Source organism: Lissotriton helveticus, unplaced genomic scaffold (genome assembly GCF_964261635.1).
Source record: "Lissotriton helveticus unplaced genomic scaffold, aLisHel1.1 SCAFFOLD_892, whole genome shotgun sequence".
NCBI classification, from domain to species: domain Eukaryota; kingdom Metazoa; phylum Chordata; class Amphibia; order Caudata; family Salamandridae; genus Lissotriton; species Lissotriton helveticus.
This window is the reverse complement of record NW_027611928.1, coordinates 193,218-213,336: the sequence shown is the minus strand read 5'-3', so window position 1 is coordinate 213,336 and position 20,119 is coordinate 193,218.

Below are 20,119 nucleotides of genomic sequence, written 5' to 3'. Positions count from 1 at the left end.
TGCAAACTGTTGGACTTGGCCTCGTGGCGTGGTCCCGCTCCTCCCCGCATGGCGGGCCCGGGACAGCAGTGACCCCTGTCCTCCCCGACGAAGCTACCTCTCCAACCCTCAACGAGAGCCGCCACTCCTGACGACCCTCGGCTCTCCCCCTCAGGAACACGGCGACCCCTGTTCGCCCCACTCTACTGGTCCAGGCCCTACCCGGGCCACCATCTCAGACCCCGACTCCATCTTGGACCCTCCGCGTCCTGACCACGTGGCCTCGGCCCGTCCTCGGCCGCAACCCCAGCAAAGCCCCGACATCAAGGCACCAAGATCCGACCAGGTGGTAAAACGGCCACTTGACAGATCAAGGAGAAGGGGAGTTTCGATGGCCCTCCAGCCGTCCCCGGATGCCTGGTTTCGATCGCCCTCTGGCCTCCCTGGGCGCTGGCTCCACCCCCCTGCTGGGTGTCTGGACACTCTCATCCCGGCCCCTCTGACCCCCAGGCGCGAGGGCCCGGACATCAAAGGACTCCAGACCGATATCTGGGGCAGCTCTGGAATGGGTCGGCAGTTATATCCTGGAGTCGAGAGCCCTGCTGACGTTGTCACGGCTGACCCAGAGAAGAACTCACTACCTTGAACCCTGAAACCATCTTCAGAGCCTGCTGGCGCTGCTGCGGCCCAACCTCGCTGAAACCATCTTCGGAGCCTGCTGGCGCTGCCGCGGCCCAACCTCGCTGAAACCATCTTCGGAGCCTGCTGGCGCTGCCGCGGCCCAACCTCGCTGAAACCATCTTTGAAGCCTGCTGGCGCTGCTGCGGCCCAACCTCGCTGAAACCATCTTCGGAGCCTGCTGGCGCTGCCACGGCCCGACCTTGCTGGTCCTAAGACTGTCCCGCTATCCCTTACCCTCAGTTACCGAGACTTTAAGGATCCCTCAATCCGTTTGTACATATTGCCGAGAAAACCAATCATTATTACTGATAAAGATTCTAAGAAGTCATCCTCTTGTGTGGTGTCCCTTTGTAGAGGTGTGATTGCTCTGCTGTTACGATTCTAGGAGAGGAGCCTCACCCAGGAGGCCTCTCAACGGCGCTCGGCCAACTCCATACGGAGAGGTGGGTCTCGGGGTGGTCAGTCAGACATCTTCTGCCTCCCCACGGACCGCCTTTCTAACATTGGTGGCAGGCGGTGCGATCCGAGCCGACGCAAATCGTACAGAGAGTGACTCGCCCACTACTGACAGAAACACACCGCAACCATGACTACCAAAGAAACCAGACCGACCAAGGAGTTCCAGAAGAAATGATTAGAAGATTATAATCATAAAGAATTGAAACAATTCTGCAAGGACCTGGGCATCGCTACCACTGGACTAAGCACCAAGGAAGATTTCAAGCTGGCCCTACAAACATGGGTGGAGGCAGAAGCAACGCCACCCCAGGGCGAAGAAAACATGGTCCCAGCTGATACCGAGAAAACCTCGCAGCCACAGCGGAGGAAAGAAATACCAACGGAGACAACGGCCTCTCCCATGAAAACGCCCGAGAGCGAGAAAGGAGCCTGCTCCACGAATTGGAGCTCGCCCGACTCCGTCTGGACGGAGAACTACAGCTAGCCGAGAAGAAGATAGCCCTTGAGCAACTACGACTGCATGGAGACCTCGAGGAGAAACGAAGGCAGAGAGACTTAGAGGAGAAGAAGCTCACGTTCGAGCACGAGCAGGGCTTAAAAGAACTTGAGATCAAGGCCAAAAATGGTGAGGCTGGCGCCTCCGAGAACCGGAGCCCGCCTCCTCCTGCGGACATGAAGGTCCACATCTCCAAAGATGTCGTCAAAGAATATTACAAAAACGACGACATCCAGCAATGGTTTAAGGCTTACGAAGTAGCCATTACCTCCCATCGAGTACCCGCCAAAGACTGGGGCGCCGGCTTGTGGGGGAAGTTCATCAACGAAGGGAGAGACGCCCTGTTAGAGCTCCCCGACGCCGAGATGACCTCTTATGAATACATGAAAGCTGCCCTCCTTACTCAATATGGACTCACCCCTGAGATGTACCGGCAGCGATTCCGGGACTGTAAGAAACTCCCCGGTACCACATGGGTAGAGTACGTGAACTTCTATAGTAGAGCCCTAGAGGGGTGGATCAAGGGCAGCCAGGTCACCACATACGAGCAGCTGTTCAACCTCATTGTATGGGAGCACCTCTCCAACAACTGTTTTATCGAACTCAGGCAGCATCGCCTCGACAGCAAACTGACCGAGCCACGGAAACTCGCCATCGAGGCCGATCGATGGGTGAGCACCCGGGTCCCCCGGAGCCCGATGGGAGACTACGGCCGAGGTCCCCCGGGGAACCACCGCCCGCGAGGCGGCGGAGGAGGCCAGAACAGGACCAGGGACTCCCCCGCGGGGCTGTCCCCGACCCCCACTTCACCGTCCCTGGCCAGAAGAGGGACCCCCCCAGCACGGCCGGGGCCCCGCCCGAATGTTACCTGCCACAGATGCCAGCGGCCCGGTCACTATGCTAATGACCCCCTCTGCCCAATGAACCAACGACCCGGCACCCCCGGTCCTCCAAACCGCCAGATCGCTGCCGCCGCCCTGGGCGAAGAGAGGGGCGAAGAAGAGAACTACGACCACGACCAGACCGAGTGGGAGCCCGCCGCTATGTCCCTAGTATGCCTAGGAGAAAGAGACATGATCCCACGGGCCCCGATCCCGGGCAACACTCAAAAGTACCGCCAACGGGTCACCATTAATGGACACAGGGCGGAAGCCCTCCGCAACACCGGAGCCAGCGTAACGGCCGTCCGTGGCCACTTGGTGACCCCCGACCAAATCCTGCCCAATGTGTTGTGCCCAGTACGGTCGGTGGACAATTCCAAGAGCCTGTGCCAAATGGCCCGTATCCCCTTCGAGTGGGGAGGGGTGTCGGGCATGCTAAAAGTGACCGTTCGGGACGATGCCCCCGTGGACTGCCTCCTCGGGAACGACCTAGAAAGCTCCCCCTGGGCCGGCGTCGAGCGGAGATTGCATCTGGGGATGCTAGGCCTTCCCGAGTGGGTCTGTGCGACCACCTGCTCCATGACCGCCCGAACCACCGCCCCGACGGAAGACGCCCCGACTGAGGAACCGGAGTGGCCCGCATTTCCGCTGCCCGCCGTATCCGAAGACACCGAGCCAGAGCCCGAGCCCCTGGGGCCCCACGGTGGAGAAATTGCTAAGCTCGGCCACCTCCCGAAACTAGCCCAATGGCGCCAAGAAGGTGGCCCCACACGAGAACAGTTCCGGCAGGAGCAGAAAACCTGTCCCTCCCTCGAGGGAATCCGACAACAAGCCGCCACGCAAGCCGCTGGAGACCCATTGGGGTCCCACTGGGTCTATTGGTACCACGATCTTCTCTATAGCGAACAAAAGATTGCCGAACTAGGGGCCGGCCGGGTGCTGGTGGTCCCTCTCCGATTCAGAGACTTCCTCCTGAACCTGGCACAAGATGTGCCCCTCGCTGGGCACCTGGGGCAGGACAAAACATACAGCCGCCTGGTGACCCAGTTCTACTGGACAAAGATGAGAAACGATGTGAACAATCACTGCCGGACTTGCCCCACCTGCCAAGCCAGCGGGAAGAGTGGAGGGAAGCACAAGGCCCCCCTCCAACCCTTCCCAGTCGTCAACACCCCTTTCGGGCGGGTGGGAATAGACATTGTGGGGCCGCTGGAGCCTCGCACCTCCCAAGGACACCGGTTTATTCTCGTACTGGTGGACCATACCACCCGCTATCCCGAAGCCATCCCTCTCCGGACTGTGACGGCCCCCGTGGTGGGTCGGGCGCTGATGGGGATCTTCTCCAGGGTGGGCTTCCCTTGAGAGGTCGTCAGTGACCGGGGTACGAACTTTATTTCCCGATACATGAAGTCCCTGTGGCAACAGTGCGGGGTCATGTATAAGTTTATGACCCCCTACCACCCCCAAGGGAATGGATTGGTGGAATGCTTCAATAGAACTCTCAAAGGGATGATCATGGGCCTGGAGGAGCCCTTGCGACGCCAGTGGGACGTGCTGCTGCCCTGCCTCCTCTTCGCCTATTGGGAAGTCCCTCAGAAGTCCTGGGGTTCAGCCCCTTCGAACTATTGTACGGACACCCCGTCCGGGGTCCCCTCAGCCTAGTCAAGGAGGGCTGGGAGATTGCAGTCCAAGATGCTCCCCCCGACGTCTACCGGTACCTCCTGACCCTCCGAAATCAGACTCGGAAGTTCCGGGAACATGCCGAAGCCAACCTCGAGACCAGCCAGGAGGAGATGAAACGCTGCTATGACCAGAACGCCTCTTCCATTGAGTTCGAGCCGGGCCAACAGGTCTGGGTCATGTCCCCGGTCGAACCATGTGCCCTCCAGGACAAGTGGACGGGGCCCTTCAAGGTGGTGGAGCGCAAGAGCCCTGTCACTTACCTGGTGGACATGGAATCCCCCAGGAACCCCCTCCGGGTCCTCCACTCCAACCGGCTCAAGCCTCACTTTGTCCGCACGGAGCTTAGCCTGCTGATGGCTACTGATGGCGGGGCCAAAGACGACTCCGAGCCCCTACCGGGCCTCCTGAGCACCTCTGAGAAGGACGGCTCCGGCGAGGGGGTCACCCTCTCCTCCGCCCTGACCCCCGCACAGCGCCAGGACTGCCAAAAACTGCTGGGTCAGTTCACAGACTTGTTTTCCCTCACCCCCGGAGTCACCCAGTGGTGCGTCCACGATGTCGACACCGGGGACAGCTCACCTGTGCGACACCGGGCCTACCGAGTTCCCGACCGAGTTCGGACCTGCATCCAATCAGAGGTCTCCAAGATGCTGGCCCTGGGGGTAGTCGAACCCTCTGACAGTCCGTGGGCCAGTCCTGTCGTCCTGGTCCCCAAGGCCGCCGCCCCTGGTGCCACTCCTGAACTGAGGTTTTGTGTCGACTACCGGGGTTTAAACGCCGTCACCCGGACTGATGCTCATCCCATTCCCCGGGCCGATGAACTAATCGACCGCCTGGGGGCGGCCCGCTACCTGAGCACCTTCGACCTAACTTCCGGCTACTGGCAGATCGGACTCACACCGGGCGCCCAGGAGCGCTCCGCCTTCTCAACCCCCGTTTGCCACTACCACTTCAGGGTGATGCCCTTCGGGATGAAGAACGCCCCCGCAACCTTCCAGAGGTTGGTGAATAAGGTGCTGGCAGGGCTAGAACAGTTCAGCGCCGCCTACCTGGACGATATTGCGGTGTACAGCCTCCACTGGGCCGAGCACCTCAAGCACCTCTGGGAGGTCCTGACGGCCCTCCGACGGGCCAGACTGACAATAAAAGCCAGCAAGTGCCAGATAGGCCAAGGTTCCGTGACCTATCTGGGACACCATGTGGTGAGCGGCCAGGTGGCTCCCCTCCAACCCAAGATCGACGCCATCATGGCCTGGGAGCCCCCGGTCACCCAGACAGCCGTCCGAGCATTCCTGGGGCTCACTGGGTATTACCGGCACTTCGTGAAGAACTATGGGAGCATTGTGGGCCCCCTCACCGAACTCACCTCCAAAAGACAGCCACAAAAGGTACATTGGACACCCGAGTGTCAGGCCGCCTTTGAGACTCTGAAGACAGCAATGTGTACCGCCCCCGTGCTGCAAGCCCCCGACTACAGCCGGGAATTCATAGTACAAACAGATGCCTCGGAGCATGGTATCGGGGCGGTCCTTTCCCAACTCAACGCCGAAGGAGTTGATCAACTTGTGGCCTTCATTAGTCGACGTCTGCTGGCCCGAGAGCAACGCTGGAGCACCATTGAGTGGGAGGCCTTCGCCGTGGTGTGGGCCCTCAAGAAACTCCGACCCTATCTCTTCGGCACCCACTTCCGGGTGCAAACTGACCACCGGCCCTTGCGGTGGCTAATGCAGATGCGAGGAGAGAACCCCAAGTTGCTGCGATGGTCCATCTCCCTCCAAGGGATGGACTTCACTGTGGAACATCGCCCCGGCAACGACCACGCCAACGCCGACGGCCTGTCCCGCTTCTTCCGCCTCGACGAGGAGAACCCCCAAGAAGATGGGTGACTCTCCCCGCCTTCAGCTGGGGGGGACGTGTGTTGGACCCGGCCTCGTGGCGTGGTCCCGCTCCTCCCCGCATGGCGGGCCCGGGACAGCAGTGACCCCTGTCCTCCCCGACGAAGCTACCTCTCCAACCCTCAACAAGAGCTGCCAGTCCTGACGACCCTCGGCTCTCCCCCTCAGGAACACGGCGACCCCTGTTCGCCCCACTCTACTGGTCCAGGCCCTACCCGGGCCACCATCTCAGGCCCCGACTCCATCTTGGACCCTCCGCATCCTGACCACGTGGCCTCGGCCCGTCCTCGGCCGCAACCCCAGCGAAGCCCCGACATCGAGGCACCAAGATCCGACCAGGTGGTAAAACGGCCACTTGACGGATCAAGGAGAAGGGGAGTTTCGATGGCCCTCCAGCCGTCCCCGGACGCCTGGTTTCGATCGCCCTCTGGCCTCCCTGGGCGCTGGCTCCACCCCCCTGCTGGGTGTCTGGACACTCTCGTCCCGGCCCCTCTGACCCCAAGGCGCGAGGGCCCGGACATCAAAGGACTCCAGACCGATATCTGGGGCAGCTCTGGAATGGGTCGGCAGTTGTATCCTGGAGTCGAGAGCCCTGCTGACGCTGTCGCGGCTGACCCCGAGAAGAACTCACTACCTTGAACCCTGAAACCATCTTTGGAGCCTGCTGGCGCTGCCGCGGCCCAACCTCGCTGAAAGCATCTTCGGAGCCTGCTGGCGCTGCCGCGGCCCAACCTCGCTGAAAACATCTTCGGAGCCTGCTGGCGCTGCCGCGGCCCAACCTCGCTGAAACCATCTTCGGAGCCTGCTGGCGCTGCCGCGGCCCAACCTCGCTGAAACCATCTTCGGAGCCTACTGGCGCTGCCGCGGCCCAACCTCGCTGAAAACATCTTCGGAGCCTGCTGGCGCTGCCGCGGCCCAAACTCGCTGAAACCTTCTTCGGAGCCTGCTGGCGCTGCCGCGGCCCAACCTCGCTGAAACCATCTTCGAAGCCTGCTGGCGCTGCCGCGGCCCAACCTTGCTGAAACCATCTTTGAAGCCTGCTGGCGCTGCCGCGGCCCAACCTCGCTGAAACCATCTTTGAAGCCTGCTGGCGCTGCCGCGGCCCAACCTCGCTGAAACCATCTTCGGAGCCTGCTGGCGCTGCCGCGGCCCAATCTCGCTGAAACCATCTTCGAAGCCTGCTGGCTCTGCCGCGGCCCGACCTTGCTGGTCCTAAGACTGTCCCGCTACCCCTTACCCTCAGTTACCGAGACTTTAAGGATCCCTCGATCCGTTTGTACATATTGCCGAGAAAACCAATCGTTATTACTGATAAAGATTCTAAGAAGTCATCCTCTTGTGTGGTGTCCCTTTGTAGTGGTGTGATTGCTCTGCTGTTATGATTCTAGGAGAGGAGCCTCACCCAGGAGGCCTCTCGATGGCGCTCGGCCAACTCCATACGGAGAGGTAGGTCTCGGGTGGTCAGTCAGACATCTTCTGCCTCCCCAGGGACCGCCTTTCTAACACAAACAATGCAATAACAAAGGCCAGGCACTAGGAGAATCTGTTGCAAACAATGCAATAACACAGGCCAGGCACAAGGAGAATCTGATGCAAACAATGCAATAACACAGGACAGGCACTAAGGAATCAGATGCAAACAATTCAATGACACAGCAGGCACTAGGAGAATCTGATGCAAACAATGCAATAACAAAGGCCAGGCACTAGGAGAATCTGTTGCAAACAATGCAATAACACAGGCCAGGAACTAAGGAATCTGATGCAAACAATTCAATGACACAGCAGGCACTAGGAGAATCTGAAGCAAATAATGCAATAACACAGGTCGGGCACAAGGAGAATCTTATGCAAACAATGCAGTAACACAGGTCAGGCACTAGGCTTGATGCAAACAATGCAATAACACAGGCCAGGCACTAGGTGAATCTTATGCAAACAATGCAATAACACAGGCCAAGCACTAGGATTGATGTAAACAATGCAATAACACGGGCCAGGCACTAGAAGAATCTGATGCAAAAAAAGCAAAAACACAGGGCAGGCACTAGGTGAATCTTATGCAAACAATGCAATAACACAGGCAAGGCACTAAGGAATCTGATACAAACAATTCAATGACAAGGCAGGCACTAGGAGAATCTGATGCAAACATTGGAATAACACAGGCCAGGCACTAGGAGAATCTGATGCAAACAATGCAATAACACAGGCCAGGCACTAGGTGAATCTTATGCAAACAATGCAATAACACAGGCCAAGCACTAGGATTGATGTAAACAATGCAATAACACGGGCCAGGCACTAGAAGAATCTGATGCAAAAAAAGCAAAAACACAGGGCAGGCACTAGGTGAATCTTATGCAAACAATGCAATAACACAGGCAAGGCACTAAGGAATCTGATACAAACAATTCAATGACAAGGCAGGCACTAGGAGAATCTGATGCAAACAATGCAATAACACAGGCCAGGCACGAGGAGAATCTGATGCAAACAATGCAATAACAGAGGTCAGGCACTAGAAGAATCTGATCCAAACAATGCAATAACACTGGCCAGGCACTAGGAGAATCTAATGGAAACGAAGCGATAACACAGGTCGGGCACTAGAAGGATCTTATGCAAACAATGCAATAACACAAGTCAGGCACTAGGGTTAAAGCATACAATGAAATAACACAGGCCAGGCAGTAGGATTGATGCAAACAATGCAATAACACAGGTCAGGTACTTGGGTTGATGCAAACAATGCAATAACACAGGCCAGGCACTAGGAGAATCTGATGCAAACAATGCAATAACACAGGTCAGGCACTAGGAGAATCTTATGCAAACAATGCAATAACACAGGCCAGGCACTAGGGTTGATGCATACAATGCAATAACACAGGTCAGGAACTATGAGAATCTTATGCAAACAATACAATAACAAAGGCCAGGCACGAGGAGAATCTGATGCAAACAATGCAATAACACAGGCCTGGCACTAGGAGAATGTGATGCAAACAATGCAATAACACAGGTCGGGCACAAGGAGAATCATATGCAAACAATGCAATAACACAGGTCAGGCACTAGGGTTGATGCAAACAATGCAATAACACAGGCCAAGCACTAGGTGAATCTTATGCAAACAATGCAATAACACAGGCCAAGCACTAGGATTGATGTAAACAATGCAATAACACGGGCCAGCCACTAGAAGAATCTGATGCAAAAAAAGCAAAAACACATGCCAGGCACTAGTCGAATCTTATGCAAACAATGCAATAACACAGGTCAGGCACTAGGGTTGATGCATATACTGAAATAACACAGGCCAGGCAGTAGGATTGATGCAAACAATGCAATAACACAGGTCAGGTACTTGGGTTGATGCAAACAATGCAATAACACAGGCCAGGCACTAGGAAAACGTGACGCAAACAATGCAATAACACAGGCCAGACACTAGGATTGATGCAAACAATGCAATAACACAGGCCAGGCACTAGGGTTGGTGGAAACAATGCAATAACACATGCCAGGCACTAGGATTGATGCAAACAATGCAATAACAGAGGCCAGCCACTAGGAAAATGTGACGCAAACTATGCAATAACACAGGCAAGGCACTAGGAGAATCTTATGCAAACAATACAATAACAAAGGCCAGGCACTTGGATTGATGCAAACAATGCAATACCACAGGCCAGGCACTAGGATTGATGCAAACAATACAATAACACAGGCCAGGCACTAGGATTGATACAAATAATGCAATAACACAGGCCAGGCACTGGGATTGATGCAAACAATGCAATAACAGAGGCCAGGCACTAGAGGGGCTTGGCCAGCCAGGCAACATGGCGGACGCAACTCACTAGAGCTCCGCCAGTGAGGCTCTAACTTATCCTGCATTTCCCCGGATAGTGTGAAGTGAACTTACCAACACAGGGTCGGAGTGGTTGCGGGATCGCCTGGGGACCTCGCCGGTGTATCCAGAGTCGTGAGGCAAGGCCGCGGCGCCGAGAATAAGCCGCTGTGAGGGAGTCCCTGGCGGAAGCGGTAAAGGCGTGAAGCCTGGCCGGGTCTCAGAGAGGAGGGGGGCCCTGACTCCGACAACGCGGAAGTAGCGGAGGAAGCCTGATCGTGACTGCGGGCTACGGAGAGTGCCAGGGAAGTGCAGTGGAGGCTCCAGAGTGGGCGGCCGGATAGCCCGCAAAGCCGCCGCAGGTTGGGACGAGGAGTCCTGAGGCGCCCGTACGAGGGACCGGAAGGTGAGCCGCCATTTGGCAACTTTGCGGCAGGCCAAATCGAGAAGCGGGAGTGAGGACTCTGCCGCTGGCGGGTCCCGGAGACAGACGCTGGGAAGAGAGAAACCCGCTCCTCTGCTGGTTGTGAGGAGCGGGGACAGTCCAAAGCGAACGGTAGCCGGAGGTCACCGAAGCCCCTGGGGTGAGCTGCGGAGCCCCGGAGGCGGGAGACCGAGAGGAGGTCCAGCCCTGGCGAGAGGAAGAGGCCTGCAGAAGCTGCAAGGCACCTAGAGCTGCGGGAACGACAGAGGGGCACGGCAGAGTGGAGGAAGGCAGAGACAGGTGGCACGAGGGTGAGGCTGGCAATAGACTGAGCTACCGAGGTGACATTTTCATTCAGGCGCCATTTTGAGCGTTCGTGCAGCGAGAAGCCCCAGACCCCCCTAAAACTCGACGCTAGGCCCTCTGACTCCAAGCGCCGCCAGCCACAGACACTGCGCAATTACTGCAAAAGCGGAGGGGCCCGCCTGAACTGCTGACTCAGGGCCCTTCTGGCGGGACGTTGCTGATTGCGGCCGCAATCGGTCAGAATACAGGGACAAATGCCGAGAGCTTGGAGCCGGACAGTGCACAGCCCCTGATTGCCCCACCACAGCTGCCCACAAGCGGAGGCCTTCTGCGGCTCGCACGCAGTTGCCAGCACATGGCCCTACCTGCTGGGATGTAGACCGCACGCCTGCCACTAGTCTGGCCGTGAAATACCTGAAAGTGGATTGCTGTCAGCACCTGCTTGTCCTGCCTAATTGAGCAAGAATGAAAACCCCACTTGAAGCAGCAGTCAGAGGCCGAGCTATTCGGGAAACGCTTGGGGGAAGGTTTGCTGTCAGTACACACGGACCCTGACAGGAGGGTGCACATACAGGAGTCCGGGAGCAAGGTTGCAGGGTGGACTGCCCTTGGACGCACGGGAGATGACTCCTGCTGATAGATTGGCTGGTAGGAGTGAGGGCCCTATTCCCTGGGGAACGAACCCGTTGCGCAGCAAATTGCTATGGGCAGGCTCAGGGACAAAGCGCAGTTGAGGAAGCAGGAGGCGAGCGGACCCGACACGCTGCAGGAACAGAGGCGGATAGCCATGGATCCCGCAGCTGCTCTAGCGGCCAAAATGGACACGGTTCTGGCGGCGGTGGAGCGTATCGGATCGACCTTAGAGCAAACCAAATCGTCATTAGAGGGACGGATTGATAAAGTAACGTCTGACTTCACATTGCTGCATGCAGACCACCGCAAACTGGCGGAGACCGTCACAGAACAGCGTCAGGCGGTTCAGGAACTACAACCTGTGGTGCGCAGTCACGCTGCGGCCCTGCAAGACCTGATTGATAAAGTCCACAAGCTAGAAGACCATGCTGAGGACGCAGAAGGACGCTCTTGGCGCAACAACGTCCGAGTAGTAGGCCTGCCAGAAGGAGAAGAAGGGACAGCACCTGAACGGTAAACTGAGACGTGGCTGAGGACAATCCTGCCGACTGGAGTGCTATCCCCGCAGTTCGTGGTGGAAAGGGCGCACAGCGCCGGCAAGCCCAGAAGCCGGGAGCTAGACCCTGCCCGTTTATCTTCAAGCTCCTCAACTACAGAGACCGGGACACGGTGCCCCGGGAAACCCAGAAGATCAGGACCTGCAGGTGGGCAACAGTTGTGTAATGCTTTTCCCGGACTACACAGCAGCAACACAAAAGAGGCGGGGCTCCTACATAGCAGTGAAGAAACAGCTCAGGGACCTAGAACTACCCTACTCGCTGCTCTTCCCCTCACGGCTGAGCGTGGTCACAAAAGAGGGCGCACGCTTCTTCGAAACCCCATCGGAAGTCTGGGATTGGCTGGAGGAGACCGGGCAGTGGACGGGGACGCGACCGGTGGGTCCGGAGGGCGGCGGATGGCAAGATCAGCGCTCCAGGAAGAGGAGGAGGAAGAGAGGGGCCAGACGAGGGACAGGCCTGGAGCAGACGGCACCCAGCCTGGAGAAGATACGGCAGGAGCGGCAAGAGGCACTGGAGGCGGTCGCATCGCTGGGAGCGGTGGCAGGGCATGGAGGCCCGGAACATAGACAGCAGCGAGGAGCCGGGGCTAGCGGATCTTCCTTGCCATTCACTGTAATGTCAGATGACATTATACCGCTGGTAGTAACACCCCAGACAGCGGACTATATCGTGTGACAGTTGGCGAACCTACGATGGACCACTACTTGTGTTTTGTGCAAAGATCCATTGTATCCTTTGTATGACTGATGTAACACACTGGTAGGCAACATTGCTGGCCTGGAGTCACGCAACCGCGCAGGCATAGTAATAGGACTTGCCAAAATAACGCAGATGCACAGTCACGCTTTCCACTAGGGCACGAGTTCATGCACTAACACGCGGGGTGACATTTGTAGGTGGCTCGCTCCAGCCGGTACGCTCTACTGTCAGCGGCAAGCCAAACACACCTCAACAGAGCTGAGGGCCTTGTCGAGGGAGTACCCTGATAACACCACTGACTGCGCGATCCCCAAATGCACAAACATTGCGATCACGATACACTAAGCAGTAGCTTGGTTGCCCAGTCTGGACGTGTTGGACACGGCCACGTGGCGTGGTCCGACCCCTCCCGCATGGTGGGCCCCGGACGACATCGGCCCTCCATCAACTTACTATCAACCCCCTTGAGACGAACATTCACGAACGATCGGCAAGAGCCGCCTCCCCGGCAACCTACGGCTCTCCCCCTTCCGGGGACCCCGGCGGCCCCCGCTCAACAACGCTGCCGGACGGTCGCCCATGCCAGGCCACCAGGCCCGGCCCGACGCCATCTTGGGGCCATCACGTCCCGAGCACGTGGCCGCAGCCTTCCCTGGGCCCGGCCCAGCAAGCCCCGACATCGAGGCACCAAGATCCTCCCAGGTGGTAGAGTGGCCACTTGGCGGATCCCGGAGAAGGGGAGTTTCGATGGGCCTCCCGCCGTCCCCGGACGCCTGGTATCAATCGCCCTCCAGCCTCCCTGGGCGCTGGCTCCACCCCCCTGCTGGGTGTCTGGACACCTTCATCCCGGCCCCTCTGACCCCCAGACGCGAGGGTCTGGACATCAAAGGACTCCAGTCCTATATCTGGGCCAGCCCTGGATTAGAGCTTCAGTTGTATCTGGGAGTCGAAGCCCTGCTGACCTCGTCGCGGCTGATCCTGATCCGAACTCTTGCACCTGGAACCTTCGAGGCCCTGCTGACGCTGTCGCGGCCTGACCAAGCTGAACAACCTTCGAGGCCCTGCTGACGCTGTCGCAGCCTGACCAAGCTGAACAACCTTCGAGGCCCTGCTGACGCTGTCGCGGCCTGACCAAGCTGAACTACCTTCGAGGCCCTGATGACGCTGTCGCGGCCTGACCAAACTGAACCACCTTCGAGGCCCTGCTGACGCTGTCGCGGCCTGACCAAGCTGAACCACCTTCGAGGCCCTGCTGACGCTGTCGCGGCCTGACCAAGCTGAACCACCTTCGAGGCCCTGCTGACGCTGTCGCGGCCTGACCAAGCTGAACTACCTATGAGGCCCTGCTGACGCTGTTGCGGCTTGTCCCCTTGAACTATCCACGCACCAGTTGGTGCCGAGACTGTCCCGCTACCCCCTATCCCCGAACCAAAGACTTTACGGATCCCTCGATCCCTGCCTACCATTCTGCCAGGAACTTGCCTTAATTACTTTTATAAAGATTCTTGTGAACATTCCTCCTGTGTGGTGTCCCTCTGTAAGTAGTGTGATTGCTCTGCTGTTACGATTGTAGGAGAGGAGCCTCGCCAAGGAGGCCTCCCTACGGCGCTCGGCCTATTCCATATAGAGAGGTGGGTCTCGGGGCGGACAGTCAGACACCTTCTGTCTCCCCTGGGATCGCCTTTCCAACAGGACGCATTCCCCGTTGGAAGTATGCCCATAAAGTTACACAGTTAGTTTTAGTTCACATATTTCAGATGCAGCAATTAGTGATTCCCGTCCGAGGGCCCACCCCAGCACCACCCATGGCATGCACTAACATCATGACCTGGAACATCCGAGGCATGCACACCCCGTCGCGTCGGTACTCTGTTTTCGCGTATATGCAGCGCCACTAAACAGGGATCGCGCTCCTCCAAGAAACGCACATGTCCCGAGTGGAATTAAAGAGACTGCTCAGGCGCTGGAGGGGACAACTTCATGGCACGACCTACTCAGCGCACGCGCGAGGCACACTGATATGGGTGAGGGCAGGTGTTCCCTTCGCATGCACTGACACTCAGGTAGACCCGGATGGGCGGTACACTTTCGCGAGGGGGAGGCTTAATGGGCAGGAGATATTGTTGGGTTCTATTTACGCCCCCAATACAGAGCAACCTGCCTTCCTGGCGTCTTTAAACCACATCCTTCAGCAGTATGCCGGCCTACTCTGGCTGCTAGGCAGCGATTACAATATGGTGCTGGACACACAGTTAGACCGCTCCTACTCGGCCCTGCGTGCAGTGGCAGCGACCTCAGCGGCGCAAGCCCTTAGAGACTGGCTAACACACTGGGGCATTCAAGATCTCTGGCGTACACAACACCCCACAGACAAAATATACTCCTATTACTCGCTTCATGTTAGGCTAGACAGAATAGTAGGCTCCCAGTCCCTGCTCCCGCTCTTGACCAAGTCGGAATACCTAGGCAGGACGCACTCGGATCACAACCCCCTGTGGTTCCAGATTAGCTGGACGGCGGATAGACCTCCGGTGCCCACTTGGCGACTGTAGCCGGCCGCGCTGGAGGACGCTGAGTTCAGGTCATCGCTGGGTACCGCCATCCTCTCCTACTTTGAGGAGAATGAGGACACAGCGAGCAATCCTATGGTGGAGTGGGACGCCCATAAGGCAACTCTCCGGGGGCATTGCATAGGGACAACGTGGAACATCCGGCGCAGGTATCCACATCCCTGACCCGCATAGAATCCGAGCTACAGCAATATGAGCGAGAGGGGGAGGGAGCGGGTAGGCATGCGCTTAAGTTGGGGGAGCTACGTGGTGAGCATGCGGTCCTAATTGAGAGACTACGGTGTCACAACTATGCAGCGCACACGGCCAAGGTGCATGCGAAGGCGGACAGAGCAGGTCGCTTGTTAGCCTGGCTGATACAGGCCACGGAGCGCAAGGCGCCGATCGGTGCCATTTTCTTAGGAGAAGAAACAGTGGTGTATACGCAGCGTGAAATATACCAGGCGTTCACCGAGCACTATCGGGACCTCTACAAAGCTCGAGGCACTGGCCGGGAACGCGCGTTGGCTGACTTCCTAGCATTGGTTACGCTGCCCACAGTCACTGACGTGCAGAAGGCAGAACTGGGTGCCCCGCTCGCACTAGAGGAAGTGGGCCAACGATCCAGGCGCTGGCGACGGGGAAAACACCGGGGCCGGACGGCCTGCCAGTCGAATACTACAAAGCGAATAGAGACATCCTGGCGCCACAGCTGCTTCAGATGTATAAGGCATCGATAGATGAGGGCCGTCTTCCATCCTCCCTGCGAGAAGCGTTTTTGGTGTCCTTACCTAAACCTGACAGAGACCCAATGTCCCTGAGCTCGTATCGCCCGTTGGCGATGCTCAATACGGACTATAAGATACTAGCCAAGATGCTCGCTGAGGGTCTGGTGCCAATAGTCCCGCTTCTGGTCCACCCCGACCAGAATGGTTTCGTGCCGGCGAGGTCCACATCACTGAACCTCAGGAGGTATTTCCGAGTGGCAGCAGAAGCAGCGACGGTCTGGCCCAGAGCGGGGTGCCTGATACTGGATCTAGAAAGGGCCTTCGATAGCCTTGAGTGGGGCTATCTTCTGTCGGTGTTGGAGGCGTATGAGCTGGAAGGGGAATTCCTAGAGATGGTGGGGCTTCTGTATAGGAATTCCGTGGTCCGCGTCCGGCAAGGGCCATACATCTCGGAGGAGGTAGAGGTGGGCAGAGGCACCCGGCAGGGGTGCCCTCTGTCGCCGCTGCTCTTTGCACTCGCCATCGAACCTTTGGCGGCAGCCATGAGGCAACTACTAGCTGACGGAATTCAACTAGGGGATGGTATTGATCAAGTGTCCCTATATGCTGATGATCTATTGGTCTTTGTCAGGGACGTAAATAGTATGCCGGAACAGCTTGCCCCACTGCTAAGCCGCTTTGCCGGTCTCTCGGGGCTCCGAGTTAATGCGGGTAAGTCCTGCCTCTATGCCTTTAATAGTGAGGTCAATGATCCGGAGTATAGCCTACAGGGGACGAGAGTACAGGGGCGAGCGGACACATTTAAATACCTGGGGATCTAGATCTACCGACAGCCGGCAGACCTGATGGACGGGAACCTAGGTAGAGCGGTTGCAGCGCTCAAGGCACAGATAAGCTTCTGGTCCATGCTCCCCCTGACGCCCACCTCGCCTTCTATACTATTTCGCGAATCTGCCTCTGTTCGTGCCTGCATCTTTCTTTTCCAAGCTCAACGGGACCATGCGCCACTTTATCTGGGGCGCATCTCGGCACCGCCTGGCCCTTGGGAAGCTGTTTCTTCCCACAGACAAAAGTGGCCTAGCCGCCCCCTGCTTTGAGCACTACTATCTGGCAGCGCAGCTCCAATGGATTGCCCGCTGGATGGCGGACAGGGGGAAAGAGGACACCGCCACAAGTGAGCCGCCCTACACCATGGAAAGGATCGCCGTGCTGTTTCACCCGCTGGCAGCCAGGGCCCGTCCTGCCCCGCTTCTGCTAGGGGTGGCGTACAAATGCTTACGTAGGGCACTATACCTCACAAGGAAAGTGCTCCCATACGTGCCTGCGGTGCCGTTAGAGGGCACGCCGGGGGGTGAGAGTGTTCTCACACGCCACATGCTAGAGCAGTGGCAGGGGGCGGATGTGCAGACGCTAGGCGATCTATACCAGGATGGAGTCCTGATCCCCTTCGAGACGCTGGTCGCAAAGGGTGGGCTCCCCCCTGGGGGATTCCTCATGCACAGGTCCCTCACGGTCCGGATGGCGATGAGGTGGGGCGACATCGCGGAGGAGCAGGCGCAGCACTTGACGATGCAGTACCTACATGTCATGGACAGGGCCAGGCATCTCATTAAATGGTTTGCAGTGTCCCTACGAATGCACACGGAGCTGGACTTGACCCCCCTCTGTGGAAAGTGGGAACAAGATATGGGACGACCGCTGGCGGACAAAAAATTGGAAAGGATGCTCAAAAGCCCGGTGTGCATCCCCAGAAACATGCGCCTACCTCACCCCCGCCTCAATAAATAAATATTTCAACAGGGCGGATGCATCTTGCCCCCGATGTGACGAGCTAGATGCAGACCTCCTTCACCTTTTGTGGCGCTGTCCAGGACTTGGCACTTATTGGAGGGAAATCAATGCCCGGTTCGCGCAATGCACTGGTCGCACAATCCCTTGTAATTGGCCTAAATACCTCCTGCACCACTTCAAACGGTCGCCTGCTACTAAGGCGTCGTCCTGATTTCTAGACCTGGGAATGGTCACGGCGGTGAGGCTCCTCACAAAGCGATGGAAGGCAAGAGACCCGCCCAGTGTGCAGGCGTGGACCTTGTCTCTCCTGTCGTGGGCCCAAGCGGAGTGGACCGCCATTAGGAGAGAGGAAACAGTGGGGCTCCGCAGAGAGCCCATGGCAAAAAGCTGGGAGGGCATGCTCAACGCGCTGCAGGCGACAGGGACTGGCACAGCTGAGGGGGCGGAGGGGGACACGGAGGGCGGAAGGGGAGGGGCGCGTGGCGAACAACAACAACAACAATACCGACACTAGCACACAGGCTGGGGCCCGCCACCGGAAGGTTGTGAGGGTGCAATAGACATGGGGATGCATGTACGCAATGAGGGGAGAGTGCGGGGCCGGTAAGACAGAATAAGGGAACAAATACACATTCTTTGGAAGAAGGAGGGGGAGGTGGGCCTCGGGGAGGGGAATGAGGGAACGTTTTGTATTGAACCCTGGCGATAATGCCGTATCTCGTTGTTATTGTTTTCTTGCAAATGTTATGGTTGCAACTGAGTTACATATATATGATTTGTCTCACCAAGCTGAAAAGGGACGCAACGACTCTCACGAGCTATGGACATGTATGAATGCCCGAGACTCAGTCACCTGACACATAGGTGAAACTACATTAGCGCTTTAATAGCATAATGCATTGTCGGAGCGCTGATGGCAGAAAACTGGTGATAATGTATTTGATGTACATGGTGCACGAACTGAGATGTTGAGAATGAAATAGAAATGATAATAAAAAAGAGTTGACAAAAAAAAAAAAACAGAGGCCAGGCACTAGGAATATGTGACGCAAACAATGCAATAACACAGGCCAGGCACTAGGAGAATCTTATCCAAACAATGCAATAACACAGGCCAGGCACTAGGGTTGATGATTACAATGCAATAACACAGGCCAGGCAGTAGGATTGATGCAAACAATGCAATAACACAGGTCAGGTACTAGGAAAACGTGACGCAAACAATGCAATAACACAGGTCAGACACTAGGAGAGTCTGATGCAAACAATGCAACATCACAGGCCAGGCACTAGGGTTGATGCAAACAATGCAATAACACAGGCCGGGCACGAGGAAAACGTGATGCAAACAATGAAACAACACAGGCCAGGCACGAGGGTTTATGCAAACCAAGCAATTACACAGGCCAGTCACTAGGAAAATGTGACACAAGCAATGCAATGACACAGGCCAGGCACTAGGGTTGATGTAAACAATGCAATAAAACATGCCAAGCACTAGGAAAATGTGATGCAAACAATGAAATAACACAGGCCAGGCACTAGGAAAATGTGACGCAAACAATGAAATAACACAGGCCAGGCACTAGGGTTGATGCAAATAATGCAATAACACAATGCAGGCACTAGGGTTGATGCAAACAATGCAATAACGCATGCCAAGCACTAGGAAAATGTGATGCAAACAATGCAATAACACAGGCCAGGCACTAGGGTTGATGCAAACAATGCAATAACACAGGCCAGGCACGAGGAGAATCTGATGCAAACAATGCAATAACACTGGCCAGGCACTAGGAGAATCTGATGCAAACAATGCAATAGCAAAGGCCAGGCACTAGGAAAACGTGACGCAAACAATGCAATAACACTGGCCAGGCACTAGGAGTGATGCAAACAATACAATAACACAGGCCAGGCACTAGGATTGAGGCAAACAATGCAATATCATAGGTCAGGCACTAGGATTGAAAGAAATAATGCAATAACACAGGCCAGACACTAGGAGATTCTGATGCAAACAATGCAATATCACAGGTCAGGCACTAGGGTTGATGCACACAATGCAATAACACAGGCCAGGCACGAGGAGAATCTGATGCAAACAATGCAATAACACAGGCCAGGCACTAGGATTGAGGCAAACAATGCAATAACACAGGCCAGGCACTAGGATTGAGGCAAACAATGCACTAACACAGGTCAGGCACTAGGGTTGATGCAAACAATGCAATAACACAGGCCAGGCACGAGGAGAATCTGATGCAAACAATGCAATAGCAAAGGCCAGGCACTAGAATTGATACGAATAATGCAATAACACAGGCCAGGCACGAGGAGAATCTGATGCAAACAATGCAATAACACAGGCCAGGCACTAGGATTGAGGCAAACAATGCACTAACACAGGCCAGGCACTAGGATTGATACAAACAATGCAATAACACAGGCCAGGCACTAGGAAAACGTGACGCAAACAATGAAATAACACAGGCCAGG